At 35.3% G+C, this 18,717-nt stretch overlaps 1 protein-coding gene across 6 annotated transcripts in view; it reads left to right on the top strand.

Moving 5' to 3' along the window:
- PMCA (plasma membrane calcium-transporting ATPase 3) overlaps nt 1–18,717 on the top strand; it is a 765,800-nt gene that overhangs the window by 213,413 nt on the left and 533,670 nt on the right. For all 6 annotated transcript variants that reach the window (XR_014131792.1, XR_014131781.1, XR_014131782.1 and 3 more), the window contains exon 3: nt 12,519–12,556. The gene's annotated coding sequence lies outside the window, so the exon portion shown is untranslated. The remainder of the gene's footprint in view (nt 1–12,518; nt 12,557–18,717) is intronic.

Below are 18,717 nucleotides of genomic sequence, written 5' to 3'. Positions count from 1 at the left end.
GATTATCTTTAGGAATTTCTAAGCTAATTGAACTCATCATTAACGAACAAAAACAACAAGAATAAGAGGAATGATTTTCTAAGTTATGTAATTAGTTACTGTCCTTCGTGATGCTTCCTTACACACTTCCAGAGTTATTTCTGCGAGAGCAACCAAACAATAGAAGCATCCATTTAGATACGTCATTGTCTGTTCCAATTGAACCATCATCCGCTTTGTATGGATCCTGAAAAAAGAGGCTCCTTAACTTCACGAGTGGATTTATGTAATGCACAGAGAAAAGAAGACGCTCGGTAATCTCAATAAACGGACTTGGATTTACGAACATCTTAAATATATACATTGCTGGAGGACCATAAGGGACAAGATGCTGACCAACCATATTTCACTCATGATTGATGGGCGACATGCCAGTCCATCATACAAGGAAGCGTAGTAGCGGTATCCGCTGTTCGTCGAAAGATCTGCAACATTTCTGGATAAATGTTAGCGGGCATATTGTTTTGTTCTGAGTTGTCTCAAGGAAAGGTATAAACCTTTCCCATCTCTTACAACTTCAAAGATGCAGCAAGCACTGCTTATGTTACCCTCACTGTGTGCCGTACAAGATCAGGTATTGTGGGTAGTGACCCTTCACACTTGCCGTTACGCTGTTATCACACCCGATAATTTACACTGCCATCAGGATAGTGTCTAAACATGTTTGCAGCTATCATGGTAGAACATGTTGAAGTATAGTTGCTTGGAAACTCAAGACTAACTGCGTCTCGGATTGTCTGTAACTGTATTTACGTACCTCAACATAACCTGAGGCGCTTGTAATTCGGGTTAATGGAAGCTGATGCAAATTTGTGCGTACTAGCAGTCGAGCTTTTAGTAGATGCATCGATCCGACGACGTAAGTAAGTCCATACCCGTTTTCGTCCTCCAGTGTCGAGGTCCAGTGCCAAATTTGTGCATTACATTGCACGGTCTTGTTACGACGATGATGACAAGATTCTGCCATCCCGTGGTGTAGTCGCATTGAGTTGTTTACTGTCCACTCGTCGGTACATTCAATTATCTTCTGTCTATTGCTTCAACATGCGCAATACTATCGGGACGGTATTCCCTATACGCATAACAATTTCGCAGTACGACAAGCCCTCTTTCCGTAAGCCGACCTTGCGTCCCATTTGAACTGAGTAGTCTGGTTGTACTGTGCCCTTTGATATTGACAAGGTATAGCGGCGATTTTCCGCACATTTCCTACTCGCCTGTACAATCACTACTAGTCAAGCGATGTGTTAACTACCCTCTTCCAGTAGTACTCTATACACAAAACCGAGGGCACTGCTGAGTTTACAGTACCGTAAAGTACAGTCCATAATTATGTGCAGTTTACAGTACATAATTGACTGATTTTAACTCCATTCTAGAGTATTGGGGGAAAGCCTGAAACATTATGTACTCCATATTGTATAAAGTCGAATATATATATATATATGTTTAGTGAAAATTATAAGCTGTTTCAAATGAAGGAGGGTTAATTCAACCTTCATTATAGACAGGATTGTGCAAATCCCAGCTTTTTTTATTAAAAAAAAAACACCTAGTGGCTTTCAAGGGGTAAAATTGGATTTTATTGGACAAAATTGGGTTTATTAAATTTTATATGTACTTTAAAACCACATTGCCACTTAAATTGCAATTTAGGAATTCTAATATACACATGAAACTATGGACTTTTGCTGTGAAACAAAAAGAATCTGTGAAGCCTCATTCGTGTTTCGTTGGACACACTTCACTGTTGGCACTTTCTTATGTTTCGATTTATCGTAAGGATTAAAAAGATAAGTTTCTGCAGGTACAAAGAGGTGGATAATATATAATATAGAATAAGAATAAAATCCCCTATTACACTCAGGATTCAAATCCCTTGGGCACTCGGGGTTCGCGGTGGCTCAGTGGTAGAGCATTCATCTCTGATGTTTGGGGTTCTTGGTTCGATCCCAGCTCGCGCCAAGTGAGCTTTGTGTTGGGTAAACACCGTGTGCACGGGTTTTCTCGGGGTTGTCCCGTTTCCTCTGACTTTCTTCATTCCGCCATTTCATTTATTTCACATCATCACCATCTCCTTTAGCCTAACCGGCATAATCGCGGGAAGTAAAATTTAAATATTTCATTTATTTTTTCCCTTGGACATTAGTCCTGACTAAAGATTCATTTAGTTTTCTTTAAAACACGGCAGGAAATATTGGGATAGTGCAAGATCAGGGGTCAAAGGTGAAAACCAGCCTTTTTTAATAGCCTTCTAAAAAAAATAAAAGGTCGACATTTTCTTTAAAAAATTAAATCTCATTTCCAAGTTTCAACCTTCTTTACAATAGATTTTGTTTAGGATTTAGCACGAACTAAACATTACATCCTCCATCAGATACACAAGGAGAATAGAGGAGTTTTCAGGTCACCATTTTAATGCAATTCTTTTCATTTTAGTATGTGTAATTGTCTAACAGTAAGTGTAGTGTTGAGAAAATTGAAGTAGATAATTTCATTTTAGAAGTGAAGTGTTAGTAGCGTTTCTGATTCAAATTATGGTACTGATTTGTGGATTTTTAATTATCATAAGATGATTTTACTCTCAAATGCAACTCTTTTTCGTTTGTATGTGTAATTATCAAAATGTGGTTTTGAATAGAGGCATATCTTTAATAATTAAATTCCTTTTTTAAGTGAAGCGTTTTCGATTTATAATTAACTAACACGTGGAGAAAGTAATTTTATTATTGGAAACACGCGAATATGTATTTAAAAAAAAAAGTAAAGGGAATGTATTTGCATTGGCTTTTGTTCCAGACTACAGTTGAACACCGTTGCAGCGAATTTAATGAGCACGAACAAAATTCTTTATACATGATTCTCAATCAAAATGTGTGTTTCCAAAGTGCTATATTGTGGAGATCTATATATATATATATATATATATATATATATATATATATATATATATATATATATATATATATATATATATATTAAGCCAATTATGAAACTAGGCGTGTACTGAGGAACAGGATTGAAGAAAACAATTATAGCTAATCATATTGTGAAGTATCTGTCTATTGGAAATGAAGTAACTATGTATTGGATATAAAGAAGCATGAACTTTTGAAAACTTTGAAAGAAAACTTTGATTAAAAGTGTACATTCTCAGACGGCTTTTGTAAATGCATATTTGTTAAATAAATTCGACTAGTTTCCTTCTTTCCTTTCCGCATACCTTCAAGCACAGCCTGATACTTCCCGATTAGGTCATCATTCTTGAATTGATCAAAACCACGAGGAACAGAACAACAAGGGGTATTCAACACACGATTGGGACAGGTGCAGGATCATCGGAGAGAAGCGGATCCCACCATTGGAGGACCACCGACTCCACAAGTCAAAGAGTACCATTCTGTTGGTTTATCACCGCAGACTCAACAGGCTCCTACAGTCTAGTAGAAAGATGTAGAAGGACATTATCGTAAGACGCTTTATCGACGCCCCTTGCAGTTCGACAGAATTAAGATTCAGATGTTGACTGTCTCCAGCTAATCCAAACTTCTCCAAAGAAAGATATCCATCACCCAGATGACCAGGACGATGGGATCTATCAGGCTAGTGCTCATCCTTTATCTTTTAGTCATAACCTTTCTCTTTCTCTCACCCTTTTCCCTACTAGTCATTTTCAAATTAGAAATATTTGAATTTTATTTAAATTCAACCACAATTTTACAGTTAAGTACCGTGTTGTGCATCAATTCCATCCCCATTTGGTTGCATTTATTTATTACGTATTCTGGGCTATAACTGATGACACAGCACCGGCACAATATTAAGGCTATCATTTCAATCTAAGTCTTGAAAAAAAAATTGAAGGAGAAAAATTGGAGAAAATTTCACCAATTGTCATTAGAGTTAAATTCAATCCTCGTTATTAAGTAATTTTAATCCTAAGTAATATGGTTTGTGGTAAAACGTCTGAGAAAACATGCATCACATTGCGTCAAATTCAAATACTTTTAAAATTAAATTACCGTGAGACATTTTAAAAGAAATCATGGGTTAGGGTAAATTCATGTTTTCTTTCTTGGCTATTTTTAACCCCAAACAATGTGAATGATTGGTAGGTCTTAAAGCAAGTATATACCACTGGTTCATTCTGTTAAATTTGAACAACGCTTACGTAGATTTACAGGAATATCGTTTCGTTATTAAGCATGTGTGTATAGTTGCAGCACGGGGTTAATTTTATCCGTTTTACTTCCTGATTGTCAATAGATTCCAACTCCCAACGATAGGTTTTGTCCACTAAGGTTTAAGGAAGATGCGTACTGAGTATAATTAAAACCGATTAAATTTTGGAGAGATGTATACAGAGACATGCACACAAATGTCAGTTGAGTCGAATGGTAGAAGCTAGCTTACACTTCCTTCAGCAAATGCGAAGAAATTCATTTGAAGCAGTTAGCAATTCAACGGAACTGAAGTCATTTGCTACATTATAAATTTTATAAAAGGTGAAATAAACGGCTTGAACAAATATTACCCATCTGAAAGGAAACTTAACTAACTACAGGAGTAGCACGTTAAAGTAAAGTCTGACTTTTAATGAAACAAAAATATGGCAATATAAGTGGAGGGAAATGCTAAACAAACTTTCATTTGTATTCCATTTTAAAATTTGAAGCACTTGATAAATATTGATTATATTTCAATCGAGTTACGTAAGCTTATGTAATGTAAATTCTTCAACTAAATAAAATGGCTTATGTAACTGACGAGACATTGAACCTTCTTCCTTTGTTGTTTGGGGCTCCGTCAGTTGGTTCCTTCACAATTGCAACATCTAGCAAATTATCTAGTCATTCTCCACTCAGGAAGATCTTGTTAATAAGTGAAACCAGTATTTTCGTTGTATTCTTTCCTAATTCGACTCCAGTCGCATTACTACTGCTATTGTCTTTGATGGCTCGTAGTAGTTCACTTTTCAGTATGATGGGTCCTTTGTCTTCTTCATCCACTTCTTCTACTTCGATTACGATATATCTTGAGTGGTTCTTCTCTTGATATAGATCCTTTATGCATTCCTCCCAGATCCTAAGGACTCTTTGATGGTCAGTGACCACGTGATTTTTCTTATATTCGATTTCAAACTTTAGTTCTTTAACCCAATTTCTGTGGTTTCTGATACATCAGAACATATTTGCCAAGGCATTGAAGTCCATTCTTTATTCACATATTGCTTCTCTCTGAATGTGTCAGTCTTTCTTCTCAATTCATTATTCAGCCTTTTGTTGTGTTTTTTTTTGGTGTCCGTGATTTTCATCCATCTGCATTTCTCCGTTTTCTTAAGCATCTGTTCAGTTACCCGTGTTTCTTTCGGTGATATCACCAATGTCGTTATTGAGTATGTCTAACGGAATTAGCTTAACTTTTTCCCTAGTATTCTTTCACAGTGTCTACACTATCGTCTATTCCACAGAACTTTTATATTTTCTTTTACATTACTCTCCACACTTCTTAGTCGTTCTAAATTCCATTTTCGATTTCTTCTGTCATTTTTCTTGATTGACTTTAACCAGGTAGGCCTATACACGTCCGCCACTAGGAGATTGTGATTCGAATCAACATCCGCTCGTGGTAATGTTTTAATGTTCCATACACTGTTCCCAAAACGTTGCTTGACGAGCTTATAATCGTTTTGGTAGCGTCTTTTATCTCCTGGACTTTTCCACGTGTACGGCTTGTTTTTTTCTTTTCTTAAACCACGTATTTTTCATCATCAAATCATGTTGGCTACGGAAGTCGATCGGCATGTGGTCCCGTGTGTTTGTTCTGCATAATCGAAATTATTTCACTGTGACCATCTTATTCCAATGAATACGAGAGTGCGCTTGTCCCAGCAGTAAGTACAAGTATTTGTACCAGTATATATTGCCAGACACAATCGTAAGAATCATTAGGGCAAAAGGAACAAATATTTAGACGAGAGAAACTTTATAAGAAAAAAATGGAAATTAAGATTGCAATATATTATGAGCTGAGTGCTCCGACTATAGTTTGAATTAAAAGGTTACAAAATACTTGTCCAAACTTTCGGGTAGTAGACCGTCTTCTTTGTTTCAGCCTTCCTTTGTTGTCGCTGGACTCGCATCGTCGTCACATGGTCCTCTGCCCTGACGCCGGTTGCTGGAGATCTGCCTGCCGTGTAGAACTGGAGCCAAAAGAAAAAGAAAGTTCTTGCTGGCCTGCAAGAAGACTCCACTAGTAATCCGCTCTCCCGCCTGGTGGCCCCTTCTGTAACTGACCCAATTGACGATTGGTACGCGAAGAAGCAGATTTTAGTCTGCAGTCTTTACCACTATCTTATTATGATTTCCTTCTTCCACCACGCTGTTAAATTCTCCCATTACTTAACTTGAACTCTTCCCTTCTAATGCAATATATCACTAATTTTATCATATGTTACTTCTATTTCATTGTCATCATGGTCAATAGTTGGTATATACACTTGTACTGTATTATCGCAATGTCTACTGATTTTGCTCTTAGTTTTACAAAGATCAGACGGTCACTACAGCATTTCACCTTGGCTGCAGTTTTAACTATTTCGTTTCTCATTGCTATTGCGACATTATTTCTTGACCTTAATACTACCCGAATAGAATATTGTATAGTTTCCCGACATTATTTCACCTTTTCTTGACCATCGCGCTTCACTCAAACCACTAGGTTCACTTTACATTTATTCATTTCCATAATTCGATTTTCATGTTTACTAACGCGTCATAAAGTTCGTACATTCCAAATTCTTATGCTAAAATGTAAGTTACTTTCTTCTTTGATGATCGTTCCCGGAGTAGTCTCCACCCAGAGATCCGAAAGCGGGACTATTTTGCCTGCGAAATACTTTACCTCAGAAAGAACCATCGTTATGTTTAATCTCCCTCTTTGTCTCTCTATATTGCATGGGTTTAACTACAACTAAACTGTATTTCATTTCATTTATTTACTCCATCCAACCAATACATGGTATTTAGTGGTTCAATTCACATGTACATAATATTTACGTAAGATTATAAAACAAACATAATATGATTTATAGAAGTGATTATACACATAGGTAAAATATTTTACATTGTTACACTTATTCTAGTTATTCTTTTACTCTACAAAATTCTTTCTCTATAAGATACATTTTTAAGTTTTGTTTAAATTTATTCAAGTTTTCTCTTGTGATTGGGGAAAGCATTGAATATTTTATTTGCCATATTTCTGAGGCCCTGTTGTACCACTGATAATCTAGCAAAGTAAGACTTTTTGTTTTGATCGCTAGTGTGATAATGATGATATTTCATTCCATCTTCATTTTGTGTTAGACTGAAAACGGATGTTTCATATATGTAAATAGATGGAACTGTTAATATCTTTAACTTTTTAAAGCAGGATCTGCACCTTGTTGCGTAATGTACGTTTGCAAAGACATGGATTTGGGCATTATATAAGTTTACAAGAGCAATATATACATAAAAGATTACAAGAAAATATACATAAGATTTGAGCATTAACCCTTTAAGTGGCAAGAATTGAGAAATTCCCGTAAAAAAAGAAAAAAAAATATTTTCTTTTATGATTGAAAGATGTCTTTCTGACCATAGTTTTGTAACTTTCAAATATTTTAGTATTTTGGTTACAAAATACAGGATATTTATTTCTAAGCAACATAGCTAATGATGTAATAGTAGTGAGCATCATTGCCCGTAATATGGTCAATTTTAATTAGAAATATTTCTCAGTAGGAGTAATTAGCAGCAGCTTCGTCGAAATATCCTAAGTATACATATATTAAAATATATGAACTGACATAAAATAAAGGGGTTACTTCCGTTTGACGTAGAAAGTTGAAATTTGGCATGATTGTAGTTTTCCGGGACTAACCCACAGGAAAATTGCCAAAAGTGAAATTTTTTAATTTTTAGGGTGTCTAAAGGGGCCATGAAGAAATTTCCTATGTTATTTAATTTGACCTTTTATGGACCTATAATCTCATATTTTAGTTACTTGGGTTTAGAATAAAAGTTTTAAATTCGGTATTCTTGTACGTTCTTGTTAGAGTTACCTAAGTATATTACCAAAATGAAAACAATCAAAATTTAGAGAGGTGTCATGGGAAACTGAAAAATCTTTCCCATGTTATTTATATGGAACATCTTCTACACCCCAAAATGTTTAGGCACTTCCAGCAAGATTAGAATGATGAAATTCGGCTTGATTGTAACCTTTCGGGACTAACCCACAGGAAAATTTCCAAAAGTTAATATTTTTAGTTTTTTAAGGGGTCTAAAGGGGAATGAAAAATTCTAATGTTATTTAAATGAGCGTTTTCTTTGGATACAAAATCCTATTTTTTAGGAAAAGAAACTTGAAATTTGGCAGAACTGAATGCTTAAAAAGTATAAGGCCGTAGGCCGAGAAAACGCAAATCTTTCTAGTACACCAAAAAGCTACAAATATAACAAACTTTGGCGGAAGTCGGGAAATAAAGCTTCTGCAGTACTAAATTTGTTTGACTCTCGTTGACGAAGTTACAACTATCTAAACAAGTAATTCACAAGATCCACAAATCATGTATGTGAATACTGTATGGAAAAAAAATGCCAATTAAACAATCACATGAAATTATCGTTTGTGCATATTACGAACAGAAATTGATATTGCCTGTAACAGAAATTGATATTGCCTGTAAGCAACAGAGACAAATATTTATTGTTATATTCCACTAATTGGAATCGAACCCGGACGCTGATGCTATGCATATATCCATTTTTGTAGCTCAGAAAGATTTGTAGTTATATTCGAATATAAGCAATGATTTTATCAAGTCATGGACCAGATCTGTGCTCACCAAAATTTTTCAGCGAAGATGACGGTGAAGCTCTTGTCTCTGCTTTAGATACTGGTACACTGTCCCGAGTTCTCTAACATTTCAGTCCACCCATCTCTTCCTAGCTTTGGTGGCGTGATTATTCTTCCGCTTACGTTAAACAATTACAAGAATTTTCGTGGTTGCTTGAAGTAGGAAGCGTTAATGATTTTAGGTCAACACATTGCTACATAACATGAGCATTATTCCTTATTAGAAGGAATGTTCTATCTGCACACAGTTCTATGTTACTACATGATTTCCTTAATTGTCCTGAAGCTATGTGAATGACCTACAACACCAGTTTGGAAGTTGAATTTTATTTTCCATTTAAAATATGAATAATTTACAAAGTGTTACGATAATGATTAAGTAAATATATTTTTTTCTCCACCAATTAATACTCGTCATGTTACAGTATTTATGTGACCGCATGTTGGTTGGTGACAATTAAGCACAATTTTAAAACCTATAGTGTACATCGGACCGAAGGTTTGGCCGCAACAACTAGTATTTATAACAAAAATACTGAATGAATTACTATTTTTAGAAGTAAAGAAACAAGCACAGAGGAGGAAATAAAATGTAGTTGTGTAATATGATTGAAAATAAAGTTGTCGTTTGAAGTAATATTGAAATTACAAGAAAAAAATATACAAAATAATAATTCTTCCCTATTTATAGTGTGGATGTGAGTTTGCTACACATAAAACAAAGGATCACTTCTTCGTTCGAAATAATTTGAAATAGTCCTACGAATGGAGGAAATTTTACGTACACCGAAAAATTTTAAAATAACTGGAGGTTACCGAAAATAAGTGTGGGGCATCGAAGAAACGTGGCCCGTAAATGAAATAGGCACGGGACATATAGAAGGATTCTCGTTGCGGAACTTTTAGCTGAGACTAGAATCTTTGGGTAATAACTATCCAAACTAAGTTGCCTCAAAACGGGACAATATCCAAATGCAAATTTTTGTTTGTGTCGCGATGGAGCTTGTGGATTTTTAAGCCATACATATTGTCAGTTAATTGTATTTACGGCCTTGAATATGGAACAGAAATTTGTCCCGCTTAAGAACGGAAGAATTGCTTGTGGCAGTGCGCCGTAAATACTTGTAAGACAGTTTGCCACAACGTCAGGTAATAAGGACGAAATTTCGAGATTTTATCTGGTTCGGGGAAATTTTGGGGGTGGGTTGTGATCAAATCATGAAATATGGTATCTGGGGATGTTCGGGAGAAGTGAGATTTCCTTAACGCTCCTGTTTTGACACTGATACTCACAAGAAGAGTTCCCTCCATCAGTAGATATAACTGGGAAATGGGCTTCGGTTAATCAGTCAATAAGCGTATTTCTTTATCCTTCTTTGGGAGGATGCAACAAATGCTCTACAACTGACGATAGACTGGTTTAAATGAAATTAAAATCAAGTTCAATGTTTCACAATTGCGCACCAAGACTAAGGGAGACGGTGTCGATGATAATGAATGAAATGATAGAACAAAAATGTGAGAATTCCTACAAAACTCACGCAGACGATGGGGAAGATTTATTTCTTACAATGGTATTGAGTGCCAACAAATCGTTCCAGCTACTGATTAACTGATAGGACAACAATAGTCTTACAGGATGAGTATCCTGATTACCCTTTCATATCCTTGGATGGGTGAAAGTGGGGTCAGAAGTTAGAAAAGGTGTTCATTATACTAGAACTTAGGCTTACTATCTTAAGCTAAATTCAAATTGGATTTTTCTTTTGTGTTCCTCGAATGTATTCGTGAAGCTAAAGAAAACTGGAAGGTCACCACATGAAAATTGGCTGTTAAGACCAATCGACAGTTACTTTAGAATATCTAAAATATCATATTTGTGTATTTGAAACATGGCTTTGAAAACTTGATGCAAATTACCAACAAAAAATTGTGTTCACTTAATCTTTGTGCATTACGTAACGCAAGTTGGTGAAATCATATCACTAAGCAAATATCAATAAAAAAAAAAAACTTTCTTTAAACAACTTTAAACATGCGAAATGTGTATTTACACTATACGCCGTAATAACACCAGCATCATAAGTAACAAGCTTCAGAATCAGTAACTACCGTAGATATTCTAAGGAACTAAGCATTTATAAGAAATATTAGTTGTGTTGTCCGTGATATAATTGTACACAAACTTTGCTTTTTTAAGTCTGTTTGTATCTTAAATAACTTTCTTTAATTTCTTTGTTATTCTCTCTCTCTCTCTCTCTCTCTCTCTTTCTTTCTTTCCCTGTATCTGTTGTGTGGGTATGAACTGACGAGGTTAGTTTTGAATAGGAATATTTCCATAATTTCCAATTTTACAGTACAAATAAAAGACGTAAAACAAACCTACATTTTACTTTCAAGGCCTCCGTTTTTCTTCCTTTTTCATTTGTTTCTATTTACTAACCTGAGATGAGCATCTTTAAGTGAAAATGACTTCAGGCTCCTTTGGAATTGACACTTCTAACTCTAATAATAAGAGCAATAGGACAGGACCTACTACTTGGCTTTTGAGACACAGTCGAATTTTACACTGTTTTTTTCTTCACGTTGGTCTACTTTAAATTGATTTGAGACTTTCAAAACTCATCCTGTTTCCCACTGAAAGTGTATGTAATTCAAGAAGAAAATAATTATGTACGATAATTAAATTTAAATTCATCGTAATATGGCCCATGATAAATTATTTTATATCGTAAAGATCAGATCCACCGGTATTGTAACAGCGGTGCTTAAGCGATTGACCGTAGAAATTTAAACTCCGATCAGAGATAATTTCACCGGTTTGTTTTATTACAAATAAATTCTTTAGTCAGTGAAGACAAAAGGCGTGGATCATGGGTCAGAGTTGATGACAATGGTTTTTGGCAGGTGGTGTGTCGGAGTAGGTCATGGTGGGTGATGTGTCGGAGTGGGTCATGGTGGGTGATGGTTCAGAGAGGGTCACAGTGGGTGGTGGTTCAGAGTTGGTCGTGAGTCAGTGAATCACAGTGAGTCGTGGGTCCATTGAGTATTAAATCACAGTGAGTAGTGGGTCCATTGGGTAGTGGGTCACGGTGGGCGGTGTGTCAGTGGGTCAAATTTTCATTGACCCACGTCATCTCTAGTAAGGATTACTATTATTATTAGTATTATTATTTTTTTTTTTGAAATCATGATCTTATTCGAAGGTAAAATAGTATCAAAGGCGTCCTTTTATTTTTTCTTCAAGTACATTAATAGGTTTTGCCTATTTGGTAATTTATCACATTGGTAAATCTGTCAACATACTGAAGAGAAAATAAATGAACTCCTTTATTACAATTTTTGATAATGTTGAATTCTAAAAACAAACATAATTTTGTAAGAAACTTATCAAATAAAGTAAAATGTAACTAATGGAAGTGTACAATACAAATAGCGAGCAAATTTAACGTAGTTTTAAACCAATATATTTATGTGAACATCTTCAAATGGTTTGAATTACCTATTTTCTATGTTTCGACCTCAACATTTAGTGTTGCCAAACATAATTGATTGTCTCTTTTTTCCTTTTCCAGGGCCTGAATTTTACCTTAGAAAATTGAACATAAATAAGGTAGGGAGAATTTATATACACTGTTGAATTTTATTAGAACGTTGTATTTAAAATGTAACTACTCTTGGATTCACTTAATTGAAGCAGATTTTATGTTAAGTATTATTAGAACGTTGTATTTAAAATGTCACTGCTATTGGATTCAGTTAATTGAAGCGGATTTTAATGCTCATACCTTCTGAAAGCGCATTCAGTTTTATGCATTGCCTGTTTTGAGTTAACTTCTCATAGTGTACTTTACTTCTACCAGAAATATAAGTCTTTGGTAGAACTAGAACCCTTTTCCGCTTTAAGTTGAATGATAATCGGAGTAAAAAGCAAACCGTCATATACACAGATCACTTGTCACTTCAATAAAACGGTAACATGTGTAAAGATCAACATGTGAAGTGATATTCTTCGCGTTCTATTTAACTTGCATGTTGAACCTTACTCAAATGAGATGTTGTATACACATTTTCTTCTCTTTACAGAAAGATCGTTTTCATGTGTTCTCAACCTAGTACCGAATGAATTTATTTGAGAATATTGTTGTATCCTACAATTCATTTTCAATTTGTGTTGTACCTAGGCCCGTATTTAGGTAAGTGCTATTCTGTGCTCGAGCACGGGGCGGCAAAATTTTGGATTTTTTTCCAAAGATTTAAAATAAAGTAATATTTAAAACTAGCAGCCTGCAGAGTCCCGTGCAAGCGCGAGAAAATATTTTAATGTGTTTAATTCGCTCTAATTACAGTAGTTACTAATTAGTTAGCTTATCTGATTATTTTTAAAAAGGCATCCTTTCCCACCCTCACCGCAAGGGGTGAGGATGAACTTGAACATCATGAAAACCGATACCGTTAAACTCAGCGACCTCGAAAACTATGAATTCAATACTATTATCTGTCGTTTTCGATTAATTTTAAAATCTCGCCCCCTCCCTGAGAAGTAGAGTATGACTTTAAAGTTGAATTGGATTAAAACTGTCAGTATTCATCTCAGCGATCCCAAAACTATAATTCAACTCTAATATTATTCGTTTCCGATTAAAAAAAAAATGCTCTCATGTTATTCTTATTGGGACTTTCCACTCCATATCTCAGCTCAAGTGTGACGTACGGACTTGGAACAGGTCATTTGGATCATTTCTCTGAGAGCTTGAAAACATTCAAATTTCATGTTTTTATCTATTATGGTTCTCGAGTTGAAAAGCGCTACAGACAGACAGTTTATTGTACTGACGCAGAAAAATCTAAATAATTATTTTTCTTATCAGTTATCACCAATATTTATCTGTTTTTTAATTCCATATTTTACTATTACAATGATAAGAGTAAATATTTAAGAAATTCAATCATAATTCAAGTGAAATTATGAAATATAAAAATGTCATAATGGTTGATTAAGTATTAATAGAATACATTTTGTCCGGACAATAAATTAAAACCTACATGAAAATTGCATACCAGTATTGAGAGAATGTGTCCCCAATGGATGAGTGGTTAAGCTTGTTGCCTTGTAATCAAGGAGTCTCGGGTTCGATTCCCGGTGGGGGTACAAGTGGTTCAACACCCAAGTTAAGCTGTAGGTCCCGTCCTTAGTACGTCATCATCATCCCATGGAAGGCTATGGCAAACTACCATGGGTCCACCTTGCCTAGGGACCTTCGTATCAAACACCCACCTTCGGGCAGAATACCACATCATAATCATCATTGAGAGAATTAGACCATTTAAAATTACGTTGTAACTTTTGTAACTTGTAATACCTAAACTACTACTCAAGAAGAGCTGGCATGTTTGCAAAATTACGATTTCTTTCCTTGTTTGAGACATAGGTTTGTATAGGGGGGGCGGCAAATTATTTAGAGCACAGAGGCGCATAATATATAAATACGGGCCTGGTTGTACCTGAACTACTTTATAATAGTATTCAGAAATTTTGCCTACAATGAATAGTAAATATTACATCTCTTTATGCAGACCAGGTGCGCACCTACAAATTTTTTTAGGGGGGAGTTCAATACTACAAGCCACTACGTCTATGTAGTATTGAATGAAGATTATTCTGAGCACGATAAGTAATTTTAAAATTCTTCCAACTATATTTTCAGGGGAAAAAATATAGAATTAGATTGTTTTATAAGAGAAAGAGTAAAGATAAATTGTAAAATCAAATGTTCATGCTACATATATCATTTCCCTGTTAAGCAATTAGAGTTTTGTTAAGAAAATATTCATATATACGTTGAGTTAGGAAGTTTTATTTTTCGGGGAGTCTGGACCGGTGGACCCCCGTCAGTGCGCCCCTCATGCAGACAACTAATTACAATCCCTGGAAGAATTTCTACTAATCGGATATGTGCCTAAGAGTTTAAGGCATATCACATTCCACTCTGACCATGCAAGAAAAACAACAGTCTTGAAATAGAGAAAACACAATACTTGTAAACGACTCCCTAATTCAGACCGGCACTAGTCTTTTCTTAATTTTCCCACAAATTACTGATTCTCTTTGGATGATCAGAATGAAATGTGATACTTCTTGAATTTTCAGATGCATGTATGATTAGTAGATATTCTTTTAGGGTATTGCAATTACTTGTCTGAATGAAGAAGGACTCATCTGTAAAAAAAATTGTTACTCATCGCAAGTGGAAAGCCTGAACACAATTATAGATAAAAACTCTTCCATTACAATACAAACAAAAACGTATTTGAATATCAATTAACTATATTATAGCCTGCCCCTAGGTCTTCCTAACTGTCGTTTTCTGATTAGATTTCCAGTTAAAACTTTGAAAGCGTTCCCACTTTTTTCCCTCCTGGCTACATGACCTGACCACCTTATGTTCCTAGACTTGATGAACTTAACAGTGTTTGGTAAACGGTATAAATTATGTCGTTATTCGTTATGAAGTTTCCACCATTCTCCATTCCCGTTCCTCTTCGGTTCAAATATTCGTCACAGGATCTTCTTCTCAAATTCTTTCAGTCTACGTTCTTCCCTCAGAGTAAGCGACCATGTTTCGCAACCACATAGGACAACAGGAATGATTATCGTTTTATATATTTTATGCTTCAAACAGAATTCGCACGGCAAAAGATTTTGAACTGAATAATAACACGAATTCCCTGCTTTTATTTCACATTTAGTTTCTTCGTGAAAATGGTTTTTGTCTGTTAATATTGATCCTAGATATTTGAAAATATACACTTTATCAAAAGTATTATTTGATATTTTAACGCATTTATAATTTGCAGTATTACGATCCCGACGAACTTCCATGTATTTAGTTTTCTCTTCATTTACTTCTGAACCCTCGTCCCTGCAAGCGTTTAGTAAGAACTCTGCATTTCTTTCTACTGTTCTTCTATCATCCCTTAGTAAATGTACAGTTTGTTATAGCTGTCAACCATGCTTTAGCAATGTACAGATTTTCCTGATTCTGTACTGTGTGAAATTTCTTGCAAACTTATACATAACCAAATACACCTTGTTATTATTGTTATTTGAAAGGAATGGGTGGCAACTTTATGTCAGATCAGCAAATGTTCATATAATTCCGATTATTATCCCAGGTTAATTAATGTATTTATCACTGAGAAAATGTACTGAAAGTGCATTGAGTTAATTATTTACTGAAATTACTTTACTTTATCATTCTTCAATGGGAAAGTTTTCTTCTCGAAGAGCCTGAGAATTACATCTTTGGCACGTCTCATAAGACTAACTCAGCATTTACCTAGTACATAAAAAAGCGTGAGAAATTGTGTTATTTTTTTTGCAGTTTCAAGATGAAATATGATTCCGAATCTAAATTGGTCGTAGTGAATTTACAATAATGATTGAAATTCCTTACGTATTCGATTGCAAGGAAAGCCCAGTTGTTTAATTTGTTTTTCGTTATGTAAATACAAGGACAAACTGGTTTACAAAATAAAGTCGGAAATGTGCGATATGACTCGTGAGAAATAATAGCGCAGTGACCTTTCCCCTTTGCGTGTTTTTTAGAGGTGTGGCCTGTGTACACGAAACTCTTGAATATTTTGTCATTACGGAGTTAGATCTTATAACCACGAAAATAAGTACTCATAGAAAAATCTCAAGAAGACATGTTGAAAAATGGATTCCTAACTGGTTCAGGATTATCACAGCAAACTAAAACTCGTTTCTAAGTGGTTGTTGTATAAGCTTCAAACTCTTATCCATTCATCAATAGAATTTGGAAATCGCAAATACTACTCATTACAATATCGAACAATAGGACGTTGTACAGTTTTACGTCTTGCGGCACAGATAGATGTCAATGAATTCTGTCAGCACTCCTTGTGCGAACAAAATACGTTTAACCAAAGATTTTCCGTGCCACCACTTCAACAATTTTATGTTTGACTACGATAGCTCAACTCCATTAGCAGGTTTTCTAAAGAACTCTAGACAATCTTCATCCGCTTATTTGAAATGTAAAGTGAATAAAAACATCGGCTGATTCTAGCTATTTGTGTTTCGATGGACCTGTGCTAATAGCTTTCCTTTTTTAACTATTAGATTCACTATCATAATTTATTCTTCGGAATTGGGGGGGGGAGTTAAGAGTTTATGGAACGAGTAACAAAACAATCGAATGTAGAAGGAACTATTAATTGCAAGTTTGACACATGCTGACATCTTGTAGGTAGTTTGATTTCTCCATGTGAACGTTTCTGCTAATATGGGAAAGATTAAAGATAAAAGTATATGTTGTATTGAAGCATAATTCTGCCCATTCTATTGAATAGATGTCGAAATTGAAGAGCAAAGTAGTAGCTAAGGGTTTTGAAAGCAAACTTTGAGATAAACATTTGATATGGAAATAGACAATTAACAACCTGAATGCAGAAAGCTACACATACAATGCGTAATTTTGTAGGTCGCCTAATACCATACATACAGTATATCAAAGCCGAAACGTCTAAGATGGATGATACATATATAGCTTCAATGAAAAATATGGGCAGGGAGCAGACAGTATAGCCTTTCTATTTCAAGTGTGCCCTCGGAAAATATGTGAAACATCCTTCGGCCCCAACCCCGTCTCCTTCTTACAGAGGAAACCTTCCCCTTGCTTTGGGAAAAGAAGTGAATGACCTCAGCTGTGTTGCCAATTTGTCATTCTGTCGTTTCTTCTTGGCGAGTGAAGATCGTAGGCTACTTAGAATGGCTAACAAGACCGTGCATAGCAAAGCCCATGAAGTAATTCAATGTGGAACCCTGTCCGCGTCCAACTATTGAAGAATCTCTGCCGTAGTAAATTGTCTCTCCTCTTTCGAGGAAGGTAGGGGGAAATACATATCGACAACAGCAACAGCAAGGACACACTTGAAATAAAAAGACTCTAGTAGTCGGAAACAGTAGGGAAAGGAAGATTGGGGGAAACCAAGAAGGATGTGGGAGAAAGATGAATAGAAGCTATCTAATGTTGATTAGCTTTCAAATAATAGGATTCTATGGAAAGATTTTGTTTCTGCAGCGTAGACTTTTCGGATTTCTTAAACCATATACAGATATTTAGTTAAGTTCCCTACCAGAGTTGGAACACGCAAGTACGAGAAGTGGTGTTTAATAATCAATCCAGCATGGTACTATAAAAGATTGCTTGCAGAATCACCGTGATACAAAATAAGAAAAATACAGTTAAGAGATGCACATATCACAACTGCTGCAAAATGTTACATGCAACAAAAGATTTGGGATTTCGCTCTTTTATTCGTCTGTGAAATTGCGTAATCGTGATACGCTTTGTTGCTATCGGAAGCTGCAGCGCTTGAAGGTTTATAAATTCTTGTGGCAAGGTCTTTGGACCGGAGTTTTGTGGAAACCTTTGGAATGCCGTCCATACTATGAAAGGAATTTATGGAAGCATATGGTGCTTGATTTGCAACACTGGAATTATTATATAAACAGATACTTAAGAGATTAACCAGGACCTATTTAAGAATAGGAATGGTGGTAGGGGAAGGATGAAGCTTCGTACTGATGCTCTTCATAATCAGAAGTGTAGGAGCATCAGCTTATTGTATAGATAATTTGCTAAGAAACTTCAGAAATGTAAACTAACTTCTTTGAAAGTTAATTATTGTTTAAATTATTGTGGTACGAAACTCATTCAATTCGATTTCACATTAGCAATGAGTGCC

This window comes from Thermobia domestica, chromosome 6 (assembly GCF_964235325.1).
Source record: "Thermobia domestica chromosome 6, izTheDome1.hap1.1, whole genome shotgun sequence".
NCBI classification, from domain to species: domain Eukaryota; kingdom Metazoa; phylum Arthropoda; class Insecta; order Zygentoma; family Lepismatidae; genus Thermobia; species Thermobia domestica.
This window is presented reverse-complemented; position numbering and strand designations above follow the sequence as displayed.